Here is a 27682-nt window from a genome sequence, read left to right on the forward strand (position 1 = left end):
TTAAAATCTTTGGCGACATGAAGAAAGACATGCTTTGAAGTCGGTTTCACTGGGATGACGAAGCGCAAGAGCGGGTGCGATTGTGCGTTCCACGAAACAGGAATTGAATATCTCGTCTCTCAGTGACATAAATGTCTTTACATGCGTTCTGACTACTTTTGAATGGAACAGTTCCAAGGTCCCGCTGTGGTAGATGTTTGGTTTTCATTTGACTACTCCTCATGGTTTAGCGACATTTGCCGTAAACAATATTTACATTTTCGACTATGATATCTGTAGTGAATGTCTCAATAGCTTTAGAAGCTAGTTATCTTATTGCTACAACAGCACAACACAGACTGATTTGCTTCTAGAGCACATTTAAAGACAAGAACCACACCTGAGTTACTAGTCTGCTTACATTTGGTATAATAGGGCAGACTTTCGTGGAACGTTTTATCCTGTCGGAGTGACGGTGGTTTGCGGCGCTGTTATCTTGATGATACAGAGTCCGCCAGAAAAATGTTATACACACTTTAAGGAACGAAAATTATTACTTATGTGTTTATTTTACATTTGATAATTGATCACACATGTTGCACAACTGTCAGTTTAGCACATGGTTACTTTAAGTGTTCAGAATGTTCTCCTTTGGGGGCTATACACACAAAAGAACGACGAGCGGTCGCCGCAACTACATCAGTCAATGTTACAGCGGAGATCGCTGCACATGTCGCTGTAATCTAGCGAAGTTCCTCCAGCGAGCGTGGCTTACGTCGATATACGTTATCTTTCACAGTTCCCCACAAGTAAAAGTACATAGGTGTTAGATCTGGCGACCATGGAAGGAACTCAATGGGCCCTTTTCGTCCAGTTCAATGCTCCGGAAAATTGTCTTCCAAGGAAGCTCATTTGGCTAGGTGGTAGTGTGGTGGCGCCCTGTCCTTTTGATAGAAGGCCTCTTCATCAGCTCCATAAAGTGCACGTATACCTGGCAAAATTGATGTGCATAACATTTCCTGGTACATTCTCCAGTGACAGTAGCGTCAAAGAAAAGGGTCCTACAAAGCCCCTATATGATAGTCCTTACCACACATGTACCCCTGGTAGAGTGACCACTTTATCCACAAAAACAGCAGACTTTCCGGTGGCCAGTACACACTGTTATGCCGATTCACGGTTCCATTAAGTTTAAATTGTGCCTTGTCACTCCACACTATTTTCGTCACAAATTGTTCGTCATCAGTTACCATTTGCTGATACCTTTCGCAAAATTGCATTCGGCAATCAGTATCGTCGTCATTAATCGCGTGCAACTTAAAGAATTCTTCGTACACTTGTACTACTAACCCCCACTTCACGTGAACATTGCATAGCAAACTTCTGTGGAGAATTAACAAACGTTACCAACACGAGAGCCGACGAAGCAGGACTTGTAGCTGTACGCTGTCTTCCTGATCTTCCTTTGTGAATATTCCAAATCGTTCCATGCAATTCAGACTTGTCAACGATGCGTTCAATTGTTAGGTGGGCTGGCGATTCTGTTTCAAACTCCCACCTCCACTGACGTTGCACTTCACCAGCATTATCAAACTTGAAAAACCACTTCACAACACATTTCCGTTGCTCGAATGTCAAGCGCGTTCTAGCCATCTTTTTTTCTCAATATTGTGATGAAAGTACTAACATCTGTTGAGCCAAAGACCATACTACAACACACTCGTAACTCAAATCGAACGACAATATCTATATCTCGGTAGAGCCTAACAAAGAGTGTAAATATTTTTCTGGCGGATTCTGTATTTGATCAAGCGCCAAACACGTCGTGTCGTTGACACTTCCTTAGAATCTACTTCCAAACGCCACCGAAAAAAGTATATGGCTCCATAAAAAAAAAAAGGCTCTGAGCACTATGGGACTCAACTTCTGTGGTCATAAGTCCCCTAGAACTTAGAACTACTTACACCTAACTAACCTAAGGACAGCACACAACACCCAGCCATCACGAGGCAGAGAAAATCCCTAACCCCGCAGGGAATCGAACCCGGGAACCCGGGTGTGGGAAGCGAGAACGCTACCGCACGACCTCGAGATGCGGGCCATAAAAAAAAAAGAAAGAAATAAAGTAGTTGTAATTCGACGACCATAAACGACAAAAATTGCTTGCAACAGTCATGAAAGTCGCCATATTGTCCATTTTAGCTTGGCGAAAACCGCACCTCGACATATTTATTCAGTCTGGATATACACTACTGGAAATTGAAATAAGAACACCGTGAATTCATTGTCCCAGGAAGGGGAAACTTTATTGACACATTCCTGGGGTCAGATACATCACATGATCACACTGACAGAACCACAGGCACATAGACACAGGCAACAGAGCATGCACAATGTCGGCACTAGTACAGTGTATATCCACCTTTCGCAGCAATGCAGGCTGCTATTCTCCCATGGAGACGATCGTAGAGATGCTGGATGTAGTCCTGTGGAACGGCTTGCCATGCCATTTCCACCTGGCGCCTCAGTTGGACCAGCGTTCGTGCTGGACGTGCAGACCGCGTGAGACGACGCTTCATCCAGTCCCAAACATGCTCAATGGGGGACAGATCCGGAGATCTTGCTGGCCAGGGTAGTTGACTTACACCTTCTAGAGCACGTTGGGTGGCACGGGATACATGCGGACGTGCATTGTCCTGTTGGAACAGCAAGTTCCCTTGCCGGTCTAGGAATGGTAGAACGATGGGTTCGATGACGGTTTGGATGTACCGTGCACTATTCAGTGTCCCCTCGACGATCACCAGTGGTGTACGGCCAGTGTAGGAGATCGCTTCCCACACCATGATGCCGGGTGTTGGCCCTGTGTGCCTCGGTCGTATGCAGTCCTGATTGTGGCGCTCACCTGCACGGCGCCAAACACGCATACGACCATCATTGGCACCAAGGCAGAAGCGACTCTCATCGCTGAAGACGACACGTCTCCATTCGTCCCTCCATTCACGCCTGTCGCGACACCACTGGAGGCGGGCTGCACGATGTTGGGGCGTGAGCGGAAGACGGCCTAACGGTGTGCGGGACCGTAGCCCAGTTTCATGGAGACGGTTGCGAATGGTCCTCGCCGATACCCCAGGAGCAACAGTGTCCCTAATTTGCTGGGAAGTGGCGGTGCGGTCCCCTACGGCACTGCATAGGATCCTACGGTCTTGGCGTGCATCCGTGCGTCGCTGCGGTCCGGTCCCAGGTCGACGGGCACGTGCACCTTCCGCCGACCACTGGCGACAACATCGATGTACTGTGGAGACCTCACGCCCCACGTGTTGAGCAATTCGGCGGTACGTCCACCCGGCCTCCTGCATGCCCACTATACGCCCTCGCTCAAAGTCCGTCAACTGCACATACGGTTCACATCCACGCTGTCGCGGCATGCTACCAGTGTTAAAGACTGCGATGGAGCTCCGTATGCCACGGCAAACTGGCTGACACTGAGGGCGGCGGTGCACAAATGCTGCGCAGCTAGCGCCATTCGACGGCCAACACCGCGGTTCCTGGTGTGTCCGCTGTGCCGTGCGTGTGATCATTGCTTGTACAGCCCTCTCGCAGTGTCCGGAGCAAGTATGGTGGGTCTGACACACCGGTGTCAATGTGTTCTTTTTTCCATTTCCAGGAGTGTATTTGGGAAGGGCTGTCTTAGCTGCCTCACCCCCGTATATATGTGAAATATATGACGTACGCATACACAGGTGAAGTCACGGGCAGAAACCTGGTCTCGTCTGAAACACACTGTTGTCTATATGCGTCAAAAACACTTGTAAAACAGAAACAGGTGGATAAACAAAAATTTAAAGTTAAGTAATGTGAGATGGGAGAAGGGGTAAATGTCTGAGTCTATTACCTAAATGACGGTCGTTTCGGAAATCGCCGTCTTGGATACAACTCGTAATTTTCAGGTGGTAAGTGGTCATGTGGCCTATCACACAGATAGAGAATCACACAAGAAAAATAATAGTTTCTTTCATTTCAGTGTGTCTTCATTCATTTTCGAGCTAGGTCGGATTTTGTTCAGAACAAAGCGAATTCTGGTGATGACACGTAAAGACTACATATGTGTTCGACGTGTTGTCCATCACATTGTATGGCTCTTGTTGTCATCTGCTTCACCTATTCCTCATGGACTCGAAGCGAAACACGTACTGGAATGCGAGCACAAGCATCGACAATCCGTTCCCTATAGTGTGTAGGCCTTCTGATCTTCACCACATGCACAGTTGCCCACACATGCCCTATGGATAGGAATCTACGAGATTTAAGTAAGTGGCTACCACTCCAGTAGATCACCATGACCATTTATGTGCGGCCAAAATACTCAGTAATGATTTCCTGCTGACCCCAGTTTCCTGCAACAAGTACTTCACTCTGGTTCTTTACTGAACGATGCCAGAATAGTGATTGATTTTTTTTTTCTTTCATCTGTGGCCGTTCTTGAGCGTCCAGCTTTAGATTTGTCTGTCGATAGAGCCAACTTCAAGAAATTTTTAGAAAAGTTTCACGACTGTACACTGGATAACTGTGTCAATTTGCTTGAAATCGTCTGAGACAACATGGGTGCTCCCTTTACCGATAGCATATTTCAGAACGATCTCAGTACATTCGGATTGTGTTAAGGCCACCAGCCTACTACATCCACATCTATACTCAGCAAAACACTGTGAATAGCACGGCAAAGGGTACACCCCATTCTACCAGTTGTTAGAATTTTTTCCGTACCTACCACGTATAGAGCGTGGGAAGAATGACCATTTATATGCCTCCATGCGTTCTGTAATTAACCTAATCTTGTTCTTATGATCCCTACGCGTGCGGTGTGTAGGTAGTTATAGTATATTCCTAGAGTCATAATTTACAGCTAGTTCTGGAAACTTTGTAATTAGGCTCTCTCAGAACAGGTGGTGTCTGTCTTCAAAAGTCTGCAAGTTAGGTTTCTTCAGCATCTCTGAGACACCCTCCCTAGGATCAAACAACCTGTGACCATTCATGTCGCCCTTCTTTGTATACTTTCAACATCCCCTGTTACCCCAATCTCAAACGGTCCCCACACACTTGAGCAATACTCTAGGATGGGCCACACGAGTGATTTGTAAGAAATCTCCTTTGTAGACTGATTTGCATTTCCCTAGTATTCCACCACGACTGAGTCTATGGGATCCTTCCGTTTCATATCCTGACAAGGTGTTACACCTAAGTACACTCCTGGAAATGGAAAAAAGAACACATTGACACCGGTGTGTCAGACCCACCATACTTGCTCCGGACACTGCGAGAGGGCTGTACAAGCAATGATCACACGCACGGCACAGCGGACACACCAGGAACCGCGGTGTTGGCCGTCGAATGGCGCTAGCTGCGCAGCATTTGTGCACCGCCGCCGTCAGTGTCAGCCAGTTTGCCGTGGCATACGGAGCTCCATCGCACTCTTTAACACTGGTAGCATGCCGCGACAGCGTGGACGTGAACCGTATGTGCAGTTGACGGACTTTGAGCGAGGGCGTATAGTGGGCATGCAGGAGGCCGGGTGGACGTACCGCCGAATTGCTCAACACCTGGGGCGTGAGGTCTCCACAGTACATCGATGTTGTCGCCAGTGGTCGGCGGAAGGTGCACGTGCCCGTCGACCTGGGACCGGACCGCAGCGACGCACGGATGCACGCCAAGACCGTAGGATCCTACGCAGTGCCGTAGGGGACCGCACCGCCACTTCCCAGCAAATTAGGGACACTGTTGCTCCTGGGGTATCGGCGAGGACCATTCGCAACCGTCTCCATGAAGCTGGGCTACGGTCCCGCACACCGTTAGGCCGTCTTCCGCTCACGCCCCAACATGGTGCAGCCCGCCTCCAGTGGTGTCGCGACAGGCGTGAATGGAGGGACGAATGGAGACGTGTCGTCTTCAGCGATGAGAGTCGCTTCTGCCTTGGTGCCAATGATGGTCGTATGCGTGTTTGGCGCCGTGCAGGTGAGCGCCACAATCGGGACTGCATACGACCGAGGCACACAGGGCCAACACCCGGCATCATGGTGTGGGGAGCGATCTCCTACACTGGCCGTACACCACTGGTGATCGTCGAGGGGACACTGAATAGTGCACGGTACATCCAAACCGTCATCGAACCCATCGTTCTACCATTCCTAGAACAGCAAGGGAACTTGCTGTTCCAACAGGACAATGCACGTCCGCATGTATCCCGTGCCACCCAACGTGCTCTAGAAGGTGTAAGTCAACTACCCTGGCCAGCAAGATCTCCGGATCTGTCCCCCATTGAGCATGTTTGGGACTGGATGAAGCGTCGTCTCACGCGGTCTGCACGTCCAGCACGAACGCTGGTCCAACTGAGGCGCCAGGTGGAAATGGCATGGCAAGCCGTTCCACAGGACTACATCCAGCATCTCTACGATCGTCTCCATGGGAGAATAGCAGCCTGCATTGCTGCGAAAGGTGGATATACACTGTACTAGTGCCGACATTGTGCATGCTCTGTTGCCTGTGTCTATGTGCTTGTGGCTCTGTCAGTGTGATCATGTGATGTATCTGACCCCAGGAATATGTCAATAAAGTTTCCCCTTCCTGGGACAATGAATTCACGGTGTTCTTATTTCAATTTCCAGGAGTGTATTTGTATGAGTTGACCAATTCCAACTGTGGTTCACTGATATTACATACATAGTATGTTTTTTGAAGTGCAAAATTTCAAATTTCTGAACATTTACAGCCCGTTGCCAATTTTTGCACCATTTTGAAATCTTATCAAGATCTAACTGAATATTTATGCAGCTTGTTTCAGACAGGAATTCATTATAGGTAATAGCATGATCTGCGAAAGCCCACAAAATCATTAATATACAAAATGAGCAGCAGGAGTCCCAACACACTTCCCTGGTGCACACACGAAAATACCCCTACATCTGTCGATTACTCTCAATCCAAGATAAATTGCTGCATCCTCCCTACCAAAACAATTTCTCACTCCAGCCCCAATTTCGCTTGATACCCCACACGATCGTTACTTTTAATAATAATCCCAGATGTGGTACTCAGTCAAATACTTTATCGGAAATCCAGAAATTCTGCATATACTTGACTGCCTTGATGTAAAGCTTTCCGTATGCCATATTTGTAAAGTACGAGTTCAGTTTCACATGAGCAATTTTTTCGGAATCCATGCTGGTAGACGTGGAGGAGGTGATTCTCTTCGAGATACATCACTGTGTTTGGACTCACAATATGTTCTAAGAGCGTGCAACAGATCTATGTTACAGATATCGGACAACAGTCTTTTAGATCACCCTTCTTTTTAGATCACCCTTCTTGTAGATCGGTGTTACGTGTGCTTTCTTCCAACTACTGCGCACGGTTTTTTGTCTGAGGGATCTAATAAACATTATAGTTAAAAGATGGGCTAACTCAACCGCAAATTCATTGTAGAGTCTGACACGGATTCCATAAGGCCCCAGAGCTACGTTCATTTTTAACGATTTCAGCTGTTTCTCAATGCTAAAGACGCTAACACGCATTCCACTCCTCTTTTCAGAGGTACCAAGATTAAACTTGATGAAATTCAAGTCGCCTGTAAGGGAGAAAATGGGAATGAATCAAGCTATTTTATTAATGAAAAGCACCATTATTTCTCTCGTGTAATTATCTATCTCTTTGTTATGTTACAACACCCTCTTTCCATCTGAAAATCACGAGCTGTATCTTAAATGGCGATTTCTAAAATGGCCACCATGTTTTCCAGCAAACGTTGAAGAATGCCCCACTCTTCCCCCTTCTAGCAGCCGCTGCAGAGAAGTGACGTCAAACCGAGATGACACTCGATGCGACAGACACCATGCTGGTATCCTCGAGTTTCGCTTTTTTCTGTTACTACTTGCAATAATTATACCGTTTCAAGGGAATGCCGCAAGAATATTTGTCACAGACATATCACCCTTTGTACGAGCTCTAGTAATTAAAAGCCAAATAATGATGCATGGGCGGTGAAGCCTTCAGGACATCCCAAGATGAATAATAATTATATCGGTTGCATGTATTCACTGTGGGCATGTGGTTAGCCATGTCAAGTTACGAAACGGAAGAAAAAAAAGGATGTTTTTTTCATCTTCGCATTTAGTAACAATCGCTTACAATCACATTTGCATCGGCACTTGTGCGGAGCTAACATGCCATACTTTGAGTTTTCCGTATTTACACTTGCTTATTACAATAATACGCAGTTTTAGTGATACATTGTATTTGAGATCTCTCCAACACACGTAATTTTTTTTTTTTTTTGGTACTGGTACGGTTTGTTCTTGTGAAATATTCATTTCAGCTAGGAGATCATTCAGATTACGTGGTGCCTCTGCTTGCATTGCACTTACTGTCCACACCAAGAGCACAAACGGATAAAATTCATATAAGATACATAAGACGCGAACTTTGCTAAAAAAGAACACGAATGAACAGTCTGACTTCTCAAGAACTTACTCTATACATGAAATTTCTCCTGCTCTTAAAACTCTAAAACCAGGAAAGGCACCGGGAAGTGACGGATTCAACCAAGAATTGCTTCTGCATAGTGGGAAGTACGCAAAAAGGTGGCTTGCGGATTTCTTCCCTGACACTGGTAAGGTCCCACAAAAAATGAAGCAATCAAAACTCATAGCAGTACTCAAACCCGGCCAAGACACCAGACCAGCCTAAGAACTATCGCCCAATGGCACTACTGAGCACTTGAAAAAATGGTATGCAATCGGATTAGTCCAGTAATCTTTCAGAACCGTCCTACTGAGCAAGTTGGATTCCAACCAGGACGGAGCTACGCTGATCAAGTGTTAACTTTGACAACATTTATTGACTCAGAACACCAAATGAAGCAGAAACATCAGTTTATTTCGTTGACCAAAGTGCAAGAAAATCACACTGTTTGGAGGCATGGACTACTTTATAAATTATTGCAACTTGTTCCATGCAAATTGACAACAAAACTAATGGACAATATGTTAGTAGTGGGACAACAAGGACACTACCCCAGTCTCCATTGTTGCCAGATGTATCCAAGATGGTGGCGATGACGTCATCCACGATGGTGGCCTGTAGACCTAGCAACAGTGCATGATGTCATCCAAGATGGTGGCCATGACGTCAGCTGATAACGCAAATACCGTTATCCAATATGGCAGCTTTTGGTGGGAAGTTTGAAATTTGGCGCAAAGATAGGTCATTTGGACATCCTCTAATAACCTAGCCCCCTCCCCTCCCACAGAAAATGGTGGAAAGTTCAAATTCCATCAGGACAATGCAACACACAACAGCTACCTCTACTAACCTAGGAAAATGGTGGGAAAACAGGTCACTTGGGCTACTTCCACTAACCTTAGTCATCTGACCGCCACCTCTTCCTAGGAATTGTCGGGAAAAGGACTCAGCCTGTGCTGAACATAAGTCTTTATTTAAACAATTTGAGTCTGTACCTCCATCCAGTGTGTGATTGCAACTGAACTAGTACACTGTACTGCCACCAGAGGGTGCTGTCATCCCTTGAGTGACGTAATTCAAGATGGCGGTTGGGGTGGGGGAAAATGGCGGGAAAACGACTCAGCCTGTGCTGGATAAGATGGACTTACGTCGTTATTTTGCAGGCAGTCATTTAAATAATTTGAGGCAGTACTGCCACCTGGTCTGTCCACCACAGGGTCTGGAGTCCAATTAACGCAGTACACAATACCGCCACTGGAGGGTACTGTCGTCCCTTCCATGACGTAATCCAAAATGGCGGTTTGGAGAGGGAAAATGGCGCGAAAATTACTCAGCCTGTGCTGGGCTGCTGGAGGGAGGAAGGAGTGTACTTTGTTTATTTTTGAAACAATTTGCTTAGGGACGAAAATGGGTTCAAATGGGTCTGAGCACTATGGAACTTAACATCTGAAGTCATCAGTCCCCTTGAACTTAGAACTACTTAAACATAACTAACCTAAGGACATCACACACATCCATGCCCAAGGCAGGATTTGAACCTGCGACCGTAGCAGTCGCGCAGTTCCCGACTGAAGCGCCTAGAACCGCTCGGCCACCGGGGCTGGCGTTTAGGGACGGATTTCACGTAGTTTATTTATTACACTGACAAAAAAAATACATTCTCTCATGATTGGGGTCACGCCACACTGCCTAGAGACCTGCAAACTACTAGTAAATTACTGAAATAACACATGTTCAATGCTCTGCAGACACGCAAACAACTCCTAAATTACCGAAATAATGCACTAGGCAGCACACAGACATACAGACTACTCGCAAATAATGCAGTACACTGCGAAACGTCCCCTTAGATCGTCACAGATCGCGCTATAGAAATCTGTTCCAGAATAGCACAGGTTGCTTTCTCCCTAGCGATCCTAATGGGACATGCGAGCAGCATCTAGCCATGCAAGTGTGCTTACCTCCCAAGCGTAGCTGACGAATCACCGTAAAATATCCGCATGGCGACACACCATCAAAAAGGTTCTCAATGTCATACTGGCGTCACATGACAATGTAAAATAATAGCCAAGTTGACCTCTCCGAAATTGTTAAGTGTCCCAGAAATAGTTAACGGTTGCTTTTGTAGGTGCTTCTATGGTATCTCAGCTTGCCTGCAGGGAAATTCTTGTCCTAACAGAACCTGTTTACGAAAATCCTGCTTTCAACAAACATCCCTGATATACAGACATTCTCACCACCAGAGGCTCCCACATCCTGGCACAAAGGATGTCTTGCGAAATGAATGAACATTATGATTGGTTGTTATTGAATTATCCCACTGAATTACTGCTGCTGCTGGTGTGGAAGCACTGTCCACCTTCCTTTTTTTCTTTCTCCAGATGAGACATTCTGTGATAAAAAAACAATTTTGCACAGAACACCATATTGTACTGACAATTAAACCTTGTAAAGTGGCCTACAGATCAGAAAGACTCTTACTCAATTACACTGCTCTGCCACTGAAGACAGGAGGTTGAATATTAGAGTGTGAAACCGATCTCCAACCCAGCAATATAGCACCGTGGACCGAGTCGATGTAGTAAACGTACAATTCATATCCAGCGCCATACAAAAATCGCCCCTTTTACATCATTCATATCGCTATCTACCACCAGACAAATTCCATCAAATTTTATGGGAAATCCGTCAAATTGGCAACGCTGATCTTGACCTTGTGAAACTGGTTGGCCAACTGACAATATTAGTGGTGGTATGAGAGAAATTTGACAAACTAGGATTTTCAATAAATAATGAATGTGTGCAGACACCTTAAGGTCACAGTGTTCACAATGTAAGTTCATTTATCGATATTATCCACATTCAAACGCAGAATAGCTGCTAACGCTTTCAGGAAGTATTTATCTGTCTTGGCAGTCGGGAAAATCAAATGCTGAAAAACACTGAGACTGGCGCCAGACATGCATCAGACTCAATACTACACTTCCTACTGTGGGCATCCCAAATTATAAATGATGTGGTGTGGTGGCCCTCAACTACGTACCCTCAGACTCAGAGTTGAAATATTAAAGGTTTTGGCTGGTTGCATTGTGTAGGGGCCGGGATATGTAGTTGCCGCATTACAAGCCAAATACTGCTGAGTCTACAGTATATAATATGAATATACACATGTACCGAATGGTCGAAGGTTCCTATCACTTGCCAATAGAGTGTTATGAATGTAACATATAAATTTATAAATGAAAGATAGCAATTACATAAATTCTGCAGGTACTATTCTAACGACTTTAAATGATGATTACGATAGCATTAGTACCTTTAAGAATGCCCTTTATTACAGCAAAACACTTACTGGTGTCGATGGTCCAGCAATTAAATAAAATATATGTTGAATAACAGGGAAACAATAGATTCCTACTTGATGTAATTAGTTGTGAGCAACAACATAGCTCGTGAGATATTCACTTCTAAACGCATACTACTTCTTCATTGCATAAGTCACAGAAATCTCACAAGTGCACAAGTCGACACTATGAAATATTTTTATCTCTCATGACCATGTGCGAACTGCTCCAGTCTCCAAGTCTTTCCCGTGACCGCTCGTCGCACCACCTCTTGCAGCACTCCTCTGTCCTCTCCCATACTGTCTCTCGTGCCTCACTTCCATACAGTCTCTCCACGTGTCCTCTTTGGAACGATCGCTGTGATTGGCTAGACCGCTCCCGCCCTGTCTCCAAGCCAATGCACACTCACAAACTTAATGAAACACATTCAAAATACTGGATTTACATTTAAATAACTTGAAATTAAATAAATATTCCTACAGCTGGACCATAAACACACTCTAACACAAATTATTAAATACCTAAACTAATTAAATAAACATATATCAAAGGAATAGAACAGAAGTAAGCCAGTAGGCTAATGTCTCTGTGCTTTCTAAAACACGGTGAATTAATTGATGAATTTCGAATTTCTTAATGAACGGTAGATATCGGATATAGACAAAGGCATGCTGCTACCGTTTTTACGTGTAACTGTGGAGTACTTATGGCCTGATGCGATTAATAGTAATCGGCCACTTTGACCTCCAATAATTCACGTGCTATTAAAGTTACATGCCTGTAATTTATAACAATTTAGGTTTACACTAATAGCTTTCTAAAGACATGTCGATCTGACCAAATTGGATGAATCATTTAGATTTTGGAAATTCGAGGCTGGGTGTTACTTGTATAATTTATCATCAGATACTAAGTTTTAAACTAATAAACCTATTGAAAATCTGATTACACTATCAGAATCGTCGTGCAAATAATGGTAATGTACATGTTTCTTTTTGAGGTATCATGATTCAGCTGGCTACTGTTAATTCCCATACAAACTGTGAAATGTCTGCCATTAAGGGGCTCCGGAATGCCCTATATTTGCAATGTTAAAATAACGCTTATAAATTACATCTTTCCTCACAAAGTATTTGAGGTAGGAAGTTGAACTTTTTACAGATTATTTATTGGAATATGGGCTACAACTTAACACAGGGATTTTACAAAATTTTAGTTCAGTTATTAAAGATGATTTTTTTCAATTGTAATGAAAATTCAAAACATTTTTTTGCAATTTTTTATTTATATATTAAAAAATATACAGTTTTTTGGAAAAAGGCTGTGTTTAATTATGCATAAGGTACTGTGTAACATTTACTGAAAGTTTGAAACAAATATGTTTGGAAGATCCTTAGAAAACATGTAATTAGTATGAGAAAATAAAAGTTTTGGGAATCGAGCGACAAAGATTGGATTAACTTTTTAGTGCATTCCAGGTCCATAGGATGGATTATCTTCATCCTCTGCAAACTCTTCCTCCAGCTTCCTCTTGTTTCTCCTCCTGTTTACTCTTGCTTGTATTTCTAGACTCTTTACAGCCCTGTTTGCAGCCCGAAGGCGTTCCTTGTCTAAAGTAAGCATTGCTCGTACCATGTTAGAACCTATCTTCATTCCCATATTTCTAAATACCTTGCACCTTACAATGTCGCCATCATTGAAAGTCGCAACAGCATCACACACACCAAAGTGAAGTGTTTCTATTCCAACAAATACAGTCTTGGGGATTCTCGACCATATAACACTATTTACACTTTCATTGGGGTTTTGAGTTTTTCCGTGAATACACTTTTTCAACAGTTCAGGTGCTGCTAAGTCTCTGAAAATAGGTTTTATCATCTCCATTATTGCATGAGGCAGACTATGCTTATGAGTGTACACTTCACCAGTTAGCAATCCTTTGTTATATTTACACCAACTGTCTTCTTCTTTGGGACACAAGCTATGTTGGGGATTTTCATCGGTTGAAGAAGTATGAAAAAAAAGAGCCCAAACAGCCTTCTTCATTTCGTTGACACTTTGTGTATTATGCCTAATAGCCATTCCATAATAGTTCTGTATTTTGTCAATTACACTGTCAGTTAACCTTCCCTTCCCATCCAACCCTTTACCATCACTGAGTTTTTGTTTTTTGTACGAAGCTTTCAGTCGCCGAAGTCTTGTTCCCATTCGCTTCTGTATGTGTCCAATACACTCAAATTTCTGCACTACAACATCATCACCATAGGGCTTCAGTCCTTGAACATGTTTGAAACTTTTAGAATCACCGTCACCAAGGTAATTAACATATCGCACTTTATCACACGCCTCAGAATGCTGGAATATACTGGCAACACCAGCCACTTCCATTCCTCCACTACTGCCACTATAGTAAGCTTTGCAATTATTTTCATGTGTACCTTTATATTTTTGTGGACATCTACAATACTTTGATATTACAGCTACATCTAAAACTTTCCCTGTATACATACTGGTGGCAGATACTACACGATGAAGAGATGTGTGTCCCCGTTTATGCCAGGTACCATCGAACGCTGCAGTCAAATCTCTGTTACCATTATTTTCCATTACTGCCTCTTCCACAGCGTTCTTCATAGATTCTATACAGACATCTTCTACTTTAGACCCTATTAATTTATTATAGGTCATAAACTTGGTTGGGGGATTTGGAAGATTCATGATGCCACAGAAAACTGCACCTGCAGTAGCACCCTTACCAACTGAACGCAAGGAATAAACAAATCTAATGTTGTGTTCGTAGATTTTGCTACCATTTTCTTCAGTTGCAGTTACTGCAACACTGTTCCAAAAGGTGGTCATGTATGAACACTTATCACATTTCAGTTGTATTTCACTAGCAAGTCCTATGTGCTTTATTATGGAGAGTTCCAGACCAACTTCACTACAATGAATACATCTTACACAGTTTGAAAAAATTCCTTTGAGAACTGACATATCAAATATTTCATTCACATCCGATTCGCCCATAAAACATTCATAGTTTTCACTCATTGAACCAAGCTGCTTCTGTGAAGTATTTTCTTTCCCACTTTGACCGCTATGGGCAGGTGTACTTGAGAGGTTAGGTTCACCACTTGGTTATCGTCTTTATTGTTTACAGTAATAACACATACCTTTGGCTTTCCAACATTTCTCCTTTTCTTAAAAGCCTTCAGAGGATTGCTAATAACTTTACTTTTACTCATTATTATACTTCAACAAAACAGAGACTCAAGAAACAGAATTAATTACGAATATTTTCGAGCTAACGACAGAGTAAATAAACATGAAACAATCGACAATCACACCAGCGATATATATTGAACCATCACAGGTTGGCCACAACACATACTTTATCTCACATCACTAAAATGTACCTGATGAACACGGACGTTAATAATAACACCATTTGACAGCAGTTTAACAGCGCCACAGTGGGTCACGCCCATGTAGAACACATTTCAAAAAAAATTTAAAAATAGTTGTAGTCTTTGGAATTAAATAAATTATATATCTATTAAAAGGTAATAGTCTGCAGATTCAGAAAGCGCAAAAAAGTAAAAATTGAACTTTTCATGATTTTGAGCCTTTCCGGAGCCCCTTAAGGTTTCATAAAGTCCACCATATTTGGCACTCCCGGTATGTCTCCTTCAACGACACAGCATCACCATAGAATTCTCAGCCACGCAGCCCCTGGACCATGCGCTGGGGCTACCCCTCTTGTCAGGCACTACGCGGTCGGCCTGCTGAGCAGTCCACTCAGTCACGCCAACTCCAAACTTAGAATGTTTTCAGGGTTCCACAACTCACCCATTACCTCACACTATTAACTCTTCCAAGTGCTGGAAAGCATTCCATCAACTCACTGGCAATACCCCTGTAGCTCAGTATCCGCTCCTCCACAACAACAACCCCTTACTCGACAAGCAGACCAAAGTTGATCATTTTGCATCCTATCTCCCCAACATCTTCCCCATCCCTGAAATGCTCATTTTGATTACTCCCACTTCCCTACCATCCACAAATATACCAACACTGCTGCCCCACCCCTGCCTCCCAGCTCCCAACCAATCACAGTGCATGACATGAAACAAGTACTTCATAGCAAATACAACCCATCGCCTAGTCACGAATACATCACCTATCAGCACCTTAAAGAATGCCCCTCTCTTGCCAGCCTGGCACCTATTTATACCATTATCCTCTCCACATGTTACTATCCAGAGCTGTGGAAAACCTCTGAAATCTACACTTCCTTAAACCACAGAAACCTCCACTGATATCTCCTCCAATCATCTCATCTGCCACATCTCAGTGTTCACCAAGATCTTCAAATCCATCCTCTCCCAACATACTCATCAACACCTGAATCAACCCTACGTCATTCCCATTAACCACTGTGGGTTCCAGCCCATCTTCTCTTCTAATGACCAGCTCCTGCACCTCAACCATCTCCTTTCCCACCAGTTCAACACCCAAAATCCACTGTTGTTGTCTCCCTCAACCTAGAGAAAGCCTGCAACCGTCTATGGTATTCCAGTCTGCTTTCAAACCCCAGACTTATGCAGTGCCAATGAAATATGTCTGCCTTATTGCATCCTTCCTCTCTAATTGCCCATTCTTTGTCGCCATTAACAACACCAACTCCCACACCATCCATCCCACTGCAGGTGTACCCCAAGCCTCTGTCTTCTCTCTTCTATCTCCTTTACATGGCTGATATGCCCAAACCATCTCCACCATTGCGCCTCCTGTTGATGACACCACATTTCTTGCTCTCAATCCTACACTCCACAAATCTCAATGATCCCTCCAAATCCATCCCTCAGTTTACTTCCTGATGTAACCAGTGGCTCCTCAAGATCAACTCTTCCAAACCACGGGCAATAATTATAGGAAGCGCCACCTGCAACTTCTATCTTCATGACCTCTACCTTACCATTTCTGTTTGTCCTATCCAGGTAATTAACACGCTGAAACATCTTGGACTAACAATTGACTGGCAATTAACATCGAAACTTCACCTACTAATCATCCAACAAAAAGTCCACAATAGATGAAAACTACTAACTGTCAAACTACTAACTGTCCTCCACACCTATGAATCCTTGATCTGTCCCATCCCTTTCCACACAAGTATTGGATGGAACACATGCACTCCACCTCACTTTCTGCATCTGCTTACCTTTTCCCCACAAAGATCCTTTACCAACTCATCAAATTCCACCTCACTCACACTGAACCCCTCTGAACAATCTACACTATATGGAAACTCCACGCCAATAATCTTATTGTTTCTCCTCTACTTTCCAATCCTCATATACTGCCATGCCTTTACCGACACATCCCACCAATCTTCCGCCTACACACGTTCCACATACTCTCCCAGAGAAACTTCAATCATCTCCCCCTCACAGACCATGAAGCCTGACATCTATCCATTCATGCCAGCTGTAGGTCCACCTCACCTAATCCACATTATCATGGCTTCCTCTCCCACCTCTCCCCTCCCCAAACTTCATTACCCCCTTTTTTCCCCATCTGCCTTCCTTTCCCCACCCCCTTTCCCCAACAACTATTGGTACCACCAACTTCCTCTCTATTCTACCACCTCTTCTGTTCCCACAGCAACTCCTGCTCCATCATTGCTATCCAGCAGTCCTCCATCCTTATACCACCACATTCCTACCATCCTCAATGGCCAACCTTTTCTCCTTCAGCAACTGACTCCCCATCCCATGACACATCCTTTCACTTTCTAATGACAGGAAAGTGTATCCTTCAAATGTTTCATTTTACTTTTTATTATTACTGTTTTAACTACCAATGCAAGAAGTCATCTGTCATATATCTAACAACTTTCATTTCATTTTTTAGCTTCAGAAAGTTTTAAATTCAGTGTGAATATCTCTATCTGTTTGTTGTTTTTTCGTTTCATTTGATTTTTTATTGCCAGTTGGCTGAATAGCAGGTTGCCTGTACTGCTGACAGCAAAAACGATAAAGAAAAAAATCAGGAAAAGTGGTTGACCACTACCTGTGAATCAATTGTAATGCTGCACTGCACATTGAGGAGAGCAAGACCACTCAGTCTTTTTTTATCTGTGCTGTTTCTAGATAGATTTTTAAATGTTTTAAGTCGAAAATTACATTTCTGGGGTTGCTGTTCAAACTTGAGGGTGACTAGAATTCTATGCAGAATCCTAATATTGCAAAAAAGTTTTGAAATGTGTATCTGTAACACTAGCAAAGTGTACTCTGGTCTTGTAGTTGTAGCTTGTTTAAGTCACTTTTGTTTACAAATGGAAAATTCTCCAGCCACAGAGGAAAGCTTTGGTTACACTGACTTCTAAAAATTTATGGAATCTGGTTTGGTACCATTTACTTTGGATTTATGCCCTGAAAGGATTCAGTTAAATCTTATGGTTCTGAAACCTAACTTGTAGTTGGTGTGTTATACAATGAAAGAAAGGTGAGTCTCCTTTCATTCTGTAGTATTTCTCTGGGCTGCAAACAGGACTATTGTCTTGATATTTCATTGTGGAATTAGACTATGATATCATGGGCACCCACATGATAGGTCATTTGGTGTTTGGAGGGGGGGGGGGGGGCAGGTGGGGGGAGGGGGGAGGAGGTGTGTTGAACCTTTAGGTATTGAGTATTTTTAATATTTTGGAAGACAAATGTTGACTTGTAAGTAGATATAAAAAAGTTGCAATTATGGACTGTTAAAACCTACATAGTACTGACTTTTAAATCATTTTCTTGAAAGAAAGACATCTGATTACACTTTTTTCTCCTTTCCCTGTGAGTTTGGGGGGGGGGGAGGAGAAGAAGAAGGGTGCAGTCCTGCCCCCCCCCCCCCCCCCCCCCCCCCCCGTCCCCCTACTGCCTCTGGGCATAAGCACCCTTGCTCGGTATTACTAGTACTGTGATTGCTACTTCATCTTCTTCTATGATTTTAAAGGTCTAAATAAATAGATTTTTATCACTATCCAGTATAATTTCTTGTAAGTCACTGGACGCGTTGCTAACTTATTCTAATGTTGCAATAAGATCACAGTTATCCCTTTGCAGTCTTCTGCCAAGAGAAATGGTTCAGGAGAAGATTTTTTCCATACCAGTAGCCTACTGTTAGTGCAACAGAAGCAGTGGCTCTGAGTAACAGCACATAATAATGATTTTGGAGCAGTGTCTTTGTTAACACATGATTCTAACTGTTACAAAAAATCCACTTGACGAAAACATTTTTTTAAAATTGCAGAATGCTTCATGTTCTTAAATCGATAAATTTTGCACATTGCCAAAAGTGCTGAGGGTCTGGTTGCCGTACTGTAATGAACTGCCCTGCTAAACATAATGACAGTTTGAAACAGCTCAAAATTCATTACAGCATAGCAACCAGACACTCATCACTTTTGGCAATGTGCAAAATGCATGTATTTAAGAACATGAGGCAATTCTGCTGTTTAAAAAATTTTTTTTAGTCACAGTGGATTTTTTGAAACATTTACAATCATGTGTTAACAAAGAAACTGCTTCAATTTTGAACAGTTTCAGAAAGTAATTATGTTTAATGAGACCCATAAAGAATTTTCTGATGGGTTGTAGTGTCCCCATGCAATTCCTGATAACTATGCTTGTCGTATTTTTTGGATCCCACGTAGGACATATTACCATATTTTTTTGGATTCAACCCAAGACTTAATCCCGAAATTACTTGAAGGTCTTAAAAGTTTACTGAGTCATTAAAGTTTATTCATTCAACTGTATTTTCACTGGACAAGACCTTTGTTTTTTTTTCAGAAATGGTTTGACTGTTTCAATTACATCATACAATTCACATCGAGGAAGTTCTGAATTAATTTTAACATTTAGCAGATGTTTAACAGTAGTTACTGAAAGTCTACTCACTTCTGCAGACCAAGTGTTTGCTGTAACTGAAAAATTTCTCTCATCTGGAGCAGATGTCAAAGACAAAGATATTGCATTCAATCATTTTAGTGAGATTGCAACATGAAATATCAATCTTTAATACTAATTTCTCCCTCATATACAATTGAAATTTCTCCAATAGGTAGTGTGCAATAAAGACTTTCATTGTTGCTGTCATTACACAATTTCAAAAATTTACATTCCTGTAGCAAGTTAACACTAAACACACACTCTCTTTTGTCTCTCGCTAAATGATCAGACAAGAAATAATAGACGTAAAATGATCAAAAATGCACAGATGAGTTACTTCAAACATGAAAACAACATAACCCATTGCCCCTGTTCTGTTGTGAAATGATTAAGTTGAAAACCATGGCTGAACTGGTAGTTATGCCTGCCCATCAGTGTGAGTGCTTACTCCTTCAGCTGGAAGGGACATGGCCACAAGGGAAAGTTTAAAAATGTAATGTCAAACACATAGGTCTAAAGTTAAAAAAAAACTCCTTTACAGTTATAAAATTCTCAAATCTCAGACATTTTTTCAACACAAATATTACCCCAGACAACACTAAAACACCAGAACTGTCCTGGCTAATCCTGAACATATATTAAGCCTACCAATCGCCTACAGAGAACGCAGTTCAGCAAATACTACAGCAATATGTACAAACAGCCATTGGATACTATATTCTCTTCTGTTGAAAGCTAGTTCTCTGCATAAATTACCACTCTTTACCACTGATCTGTTGTACTCCTGACCAACAAAAAATTCATGATTGATACCAAATAGTTTCAAATGGGATAGTCTTAAATTCTCCAATACAAACCCTGTTAAGTATACAGCAGGTATAAACATCATCAAACTTACACAAATCACATTTAATCCTAAATTTTCATAGAAAAATAGTTGCTCATTTCTTGCAATGTCTGTCATTTTGGCACAAAGAACAATGAAGTCCTTAAAACTGTTCATTCTATGAACAATTTGTTCTCTTATAATTTCACCTTATATATCTGTTATCTTGGTTTGAATAGCTGCAGCCATATATTGTGGATTCTTAGTACTTTTTTGAAGACACCTGTGCAAAACTAAATCATCAACTTCAGCTCAGAAGCTCAGGACAGAATGAAAATTCCCATCATTTAACTCATCAACATGTGACACTGAATTTCCAGAGTCATATTTGCCACACAGAACTACAGTTTCCACAGTTGACAGGAACTCTTTCCTGCAGTTTCCTACCATTAGCACCATGATGTGGCATTTCACTGTTCAATTGATTCACTATGTATGTACCTTTCCTCTCTGTGTGCTGTCTTTAAAATACTATCCCTCTCTGTAAATGACCTTGAGTTCACAACTGCTCTGCAGTAGTACTTCATGAAGTCCTCAGAGTTTTTAGGCTTATGAGCTCAGAAGCTTCTATGATATCTTTACAGACAAATTTTACCAGTGACAACCTTGTTGCAACTCAGAGGGAAGGGAAGAGGGGGGGGGGGGGGGGGGCAGGAGGGGGGCAACTATTGGCCTGCAGCCCCATCCAGATCACCTGTTTATTCTCAGTCTCTCAGAGAGAGAAAGAAGACTCCTTGCAACATAGCTTTCAGACTTGACAGCTTCAAAAATTTTATCATTATTGTAGTAGAATTCGGAGATGACAATCTATACGTGTGGTCTTGTACTGCATCTCATTGCACTATTAGATGCATGATAGGTTGGTCTATTTTGGACCATCTGGAATCACTATAGCATCTGAGTTCAGATCATAATAGTCTTCTATTCCTTGAAGCGTGACTGAAAGCTTTCTAAAAATTTATGTATTGTTTTCCTAGTACCATTTGGTATAGATTTTGAGTTTTCATAACATCCTTTTTGATGTTTAATAATGTTATGAGATGAGTAAAAGAACCATCTTTAAGTAGCTTTTACAGGAAGCCTTCATTCTGGTGACTACTAGTGCTATATCATTGCAACTGTGTAGAGAAGCCTTGACTGCTTCCACATGTCATCGGAAATCCAAACGAATGCTCAAGTTATAGTGCAGCGTCTATCTAATTCAGTATTAATAATACTAAAAATTAAAATGAAACCTTATCTGCCATGAAGCTCTTAATTTCTTTCAGCCTTCATCTTTTATAATCAACACTGAGGGTACCCAGGTATTGCTTCTTGTGGCAACTGGAGGGAGAGGGAGCAGTAGCACATCTCTCTCTGTACTAAAGTGCTAATCCTTGGGAAATATCACCTGTGAATGTAACAGGAACATACTATAGGGGCATTTGCGGTTTTAGTAATCCTTAGTTTATGATTTAGTATGACGTTACTACATCCACAAACAAAGTTGACACTCAGTGTGATGGCTGATGGAAGTGACTGTAAAGGCATTTCGCATTTCAGTCACTCCCATCGGCCACCACGCTGAGTGTCAACTTTGTTTACTCGAACAGTAGATTTACCAGAATCATACAGACTGGGAAAGGTACAGTACATAAATAGTTATACAGCTGGGCCATAATATAGAAACATTAAAAGCTAATTTTGTATGAATTGAAAACAATAACAGAGTGCACAAAAAGTCTTTATGTTCACACTTTGTGTCTATATTCCCGTGGTTCTCACCACTGCTCCTGAACTTCGCAGCTCTCCTAGGTACAAACAGCAGTTATGTTCATAGACAGAGCAAATACTTTTAATGAGTATCTCATTTTATTTTCTGCATTTGTGTGTGTGTGTGTGTGTGTGTGTGTGTGTGTGTGTGTGTGTGTGTGTGTGTGTGTGTGTGCGCGTGCGTTTTAGTTTAATGTGGGTCGCTTTATTTAATAATACATCCTGTAAAGATTAATGAAATTTGCTAGCACCTTCTATATACCAAGTTAATTCCTCAATTCTCAGCCGTGAGAGAGACTTACACTAGGGCCTACAGGGTAGTTGTCTGTGATGTGAATTGTCTGTCTGTTCAACTTACATGACAGATGGTAATTTAAGAGTCATTACTAAATGGAACACATTCTGGATTAATTTCTGGGTGTGAAATGATACTTCATGAGTTTGTCTCCAATCAGAGTCATCTTTTGTTATGAAAAGAGTGGTTTGTTTTTATTTTACCTGCATTTTGCTAATGTCTCAGGAGCCTGTTCCACATTAATGGTGAAAAGTATTGTATGTAACCTACACATTAAACATAAATATTTTTAACTAGAGACTTCATTTTGTCATGTAAATATTGACCATAGAATCAGTAGATCTGAGTACTTGTTTTGTAAGAACTACAGAAGTAATGTGCCTGGGCTTTGAAAGCTACTCCTCTACTCACTTAGAAACTGATGTTATAAAGAAACCAAAACACCAACTACGTAGGTCTGAGGTCTGAGTCTGAGTGATAAGTATTTTGGTTGATCTTACTTTATTAACAGAGGGCAGAAGTGAGTTCTGTCTTAAAATTCTATTACATTGTACTTTGTGATACAAAGTGTATTTTCATAGTGCAAATTACAGAATATTTGGGTGGCTCCCTGCTGTTATTTAATTCAATCAATGTACATTTTTGTTGTGCTGTATAATTAAATAACTTTTCAGTGCCTGAGGTATGAAGAAGTATTCAGTTTGTTATATATCTTACTTGTTTACTTAAATATTGCTGTCATAAACAGGTAAAACAATCTTGAATGTAGATGAAACAACAGATTTCTGGGTACTTGAAGTGTGCTGAATTATCTTTTGATTGTCTGTAAAATCCATTACATAATTCTTTTTTTCTTTCAACAGGGAGAGCTGTAAGGTGGATGCTCCATACGTGAAGACTTATGCAACACTTGGTTACCTTTAAATGTTTTTTTATGAAAAATTTATCCTAAAAACATTAAGTTAGCATAATAGATTAGTTGAAGCCTTCAGAAGTGAGTTGTTGAGATCTGTGATGTTATTCACTTTACATTCGTAGTGTCAGCAGCTCTGTCCCTTGAATAAAAGATAATAAAAGATAGAATGGCATGGTATACAGTGGCAAATGGTAGAATGCAATGTAGTCACTGTCAAAACTCTTCGAAAGAATGATTTATCATTATTATTTGAACAGATTTATTAAATTATGTTAAGTCCTTAAAACTTCTGTTCTTTTTTATGAAGCTTCTGGAATATTATTTTCCTGGTGGCTTGGCATGACTTAGAGTTGTTTCTTGAATATTTAATTTATTTGTACAAGTAACTATTTAACTCATATTTCATGTTGCTCACCCAAAGAGCTTTCATTGATATATCAATGATCTGTGTCATATACTAATGATGATGTTTGTGCCGCTTTAGAATATTGTGACTTGTATTAATAACTAATAAAAATTGCTTAAAGGGAAAAAATAGAAGTTAAATGTAGAACTGTGTGTAAGGACAAGCTTAGATTTAATAAACATGTAAACAGCAGCATCATTTTCCTTGTTAATCTGTGTGGTGGATCCGGCTGGCGCTGAGTTTGTTCAGTGTGAGGCAAATGTTGTCAGGACTGAAGAGCTGCAAAACTGAGCCCTTGTAACAGCCACGGCCTGACAATTGCGTCCCACAATGGGCTCAACTCTTCTGCGCCCCCGGCGCCCCTCACAAAAGCCAAGCTTTGTCTGCTCAACACAGTATCTTGAATCATATCTTCTCAATAAAGTATCTTAAAGAAAGCTGGTTTCCTTCCTACTATCAGCTCTGAGTCCATGTGGTCTTGTTTCAGTCTGTCAAAAGAAAGATTTTGTCAACATTTTCAGTACTGAAAAATTTGCCAAGAGAATAAATAAAAGAAAGAAACAATTATTTGATCCACATTTAATGCTCTCAAGGAAAGTTTATAAAAGTCACTAGACCACAGGATGTGGGCTATAATACAGAACCCTGGACCAATATGTAGTTGGGGTGACAAAATACTGTATTAACATAATATATAATTTCAGTATTAATACAATGAAATTTATTGCTCTGTTTTGATAAGCAATGTAGCTAAGTGTGCTACTCTACATATATATATGTATATCTATATATAGACACATATTACATTCATAAGTACTGTATCAGATTATTATATAATTATCTGCATGTTAACTTAAGTGTGTGTGTGTGTGTTACTATCACATACAAACATAATCAAATAAATTATGTGGTTATATTGGATGTTGTGGATGAATGTGAATTACTCAATTATAATTATTACACATAGTTATAAATATATTAAACTGAACTGTAGTTTTTAGCTTTCGTATAAACTTTGCGATGTTTTATGTGTGTGGATGCACACCATTTGCTTGTTTACTTCAGTACAGTTAGACAATGTGTCATAGATTTTGTAGTTAATCATGCCAAGTCATCATAGTAGCTTGACATTATTTTTAAAGTTAGTAACAGTTTTTTGATCAGCAGAAACCTCTAATTACACAATAGTTGAGTCATGATGATACAATATTGGATCTTGGATAAAGATTTATCTTGAAGATATGTACTTCATTTAGACTGTGCAATTGCTTATTTTAAATATAATTTTAATGAAATGGACAGTCAACTTATCCAGTCACAAAGATGAGAATGATAGCCACAACAAAGAAGATTCTATAATTAGCATCTGTTCCACACAATATCTACAATCTGAATATCTGTGTTGTGCTCTTCTGACCATGAGTGATGTGGATCCTCATTTATGGAATGCAGTTGATGGAAATGCTGACAGTACAAATGCTAGGAAGTGTTAATAACTAATGTAATTTATCTGAAATTTTGAACATGCTCGAACAACCCCATGCCAACAGCCCACACTGATGACCTAATGTGGAGCACTGTGAAGAGAGTGCTTTTAAAAATCAGACTTCCACATAATTTAAAATGTGAACAAATTAAAAGTATTACTTACATTTTTATGTAATTGTCTAAAATAAGCCTATTTTAATGTTGTCATGATGTATTAATAATCATTGTGTTAATAGAAATTACATGTCTTAACTGATTTTCAACTAAACACAGTCAAATACATTACTACATAGGATTGGAATAGTAAAATAACAATACACAAAATTCATATTTCAGATACTGATTGGCATATAAACTGTTTTATTCCTTCTCTTAGATTTATTTGTTTACATCTGTAAGTGCTTATTTGACCAACAAAACAAATGAAAATAATTTAAATGGTACACTTTCCATTAAAAATAGCATTTTTAAAGTGAGAGAATTAGTAATTGTTAGTAAGTGACATACTATAAATGTATATATTAAAGTGTTAAGAAAAATAATGTAGTCATTTGCATATAAGTTTACTTCAAATACCCAAGAGAAGAAACTGAGTATTAACAATGAAGAAATACCATGATTAAAAGAAGATAATCTGAGTGTTGTTGCTTTTTTTTATGTGGACCAATGTGATGGATTAAAATTAGGTTGTAGCAGCTTGTGGTGTTAAGCCAAGTAAAACAAAAAAATGACCTAGTGAGAATAAATGTTTGTGCAGCATACACAAGTTAACAGTACTACTTTAATACTTTGAACTACATTTAGAGCATGCAGAATGAACCCATCTGTCCCTCACCTAGATTCATTGTGCTTGAATACTGGCCACAACTGGGACCTTGCCTGCTAACATAAAATATTTAAGTAATTCTGTAGTAATAAATTAAATCATATACTAACACTTTTGTGTATTATTACCTTTATAATGTCCTTCTCCTCATAATTTAAGCAGTGTGCGATTGAAACTAGGGTGAGCCTGATGGATCTTTTCTATTCTACTTTACAGAGCAATGATAATGTCTGTAATGGGCCTAGAAAATTTTGTGTACTGTATTTCATGAATAACATAAAAGTATTGAAAATTTGATTCTGTATCCTTTCTCTATTGTCAGCACCTATCTCTGTGTGTCTCTGTGTGTGTGTGTGTGTGTGTGTGTGTGTGTGTGTGTGTGTTTTTCCTTAAAACAAAAACATAAATTATTTATATTGTTGTTTACTATTTCAGTTTTAAAGTAAGTTGATTAATATTAGTGAAGTCAGTCCTGTCAAATTTGAAATATTCTTGACTAAAAATTTAAAAGTAAAGTTAAATGATACAATCAGAAAATGGTAATATGTATGACTCAAGAGTTGTGGCTAATTAATGTATTCAAATTGAAGTTTCAAAATTTTTCATTCACTATTCAACTGACTTAATTGGATACACACCAGTCAAGAATAACATTCAGGTTCATATATGGTCACAGGAAAGAATTATGATTTGACAGATACTAAATGAAAGAATTAATTGAACTGTACATATAATTAGTTTTGTAATGTTATGCATATATAAATGTATTTAGTTAATACTTACACATTTAGGAAAAGCTGTTAACGTGTTGTATATGAAAATGATGTAGATTACTGTGGTTTAAAAAAATAATAAAAAATAAAGTGTTTTAAAACCTGAAACCAATACTTATTTACTTAATGATTTCCAGTGTCCAACTAAAATTCTGTTGCAATCAGTTTTTGTCCAAGTCAGGTGAAGTAATCTCTAAATAAAGTGTTTCACACTGAATTTGCTAGTGCATTTCCAGTCTGATTGATATACTTTATGTAGAATAAGATGAGCCTGAGGAATGGAGACAGAGACAATTATTTTATAACTGCTTTTGTGTGTGAGTTATGCTAACTTCTCTTATCACACAAATAAAGTTTGTATGTTGTGTATGAAAAGAAGACTGTGACCATTCAGTGAACTAAACCAGATTAAAATCCAGCTACTAGTCATTTTTATTTTGGAATGATTTATTTGTTTACATATCGCCTTTGTTATCATTAACGACACTCATTACGATGCATCACTCTCGAGAACAAGTCAAGTTGAGATGCATGCTGTACTGAGTCATCTGCAGGTAGGTGTC

The 27682-nt window shown here is 40.5% G+C and overlaps 1 long non-coding RNA gene across 1 annotated transcript in view; it reads left to right on the forward strand.

Moving 5' to 3' along the window:
- LOC126171825 (uncharacterized) overlaps positions 1-26640 on the forward strand; it is a 30843-nt gene extending 4203 nt beyond the window's left edge. Inside the window, exon 2 of the long non-coding RNA XR_007535474.1 lies at positions 23574-26640. This is a non-coding gene — a long non-coding RNA (uncharacterized LOC126171825). The remainder of the gene's footprint in view (positions 1-23573) is intronic.
- The last annotated feature ends 1042 nt before the right edge of the window (positions 26641-27682 follow it).

This window comes from Schistocerca cancellata, chromosome 1 (assembly GCF_023864275.1).
Source record: "Schistocerca cancellata isolate TAMUIC-IGC-003103 chromosome 1, iqSchCanc2.1, whole genome shotgun sequence".
Classification (NCBI taxonomy): domain Eukaryota; kingdom Metazoa; phylum Arthropoda; class Insecta; order Orthoptera; family Acrididae; genus Schistocerca; species Schistocerca cancellata.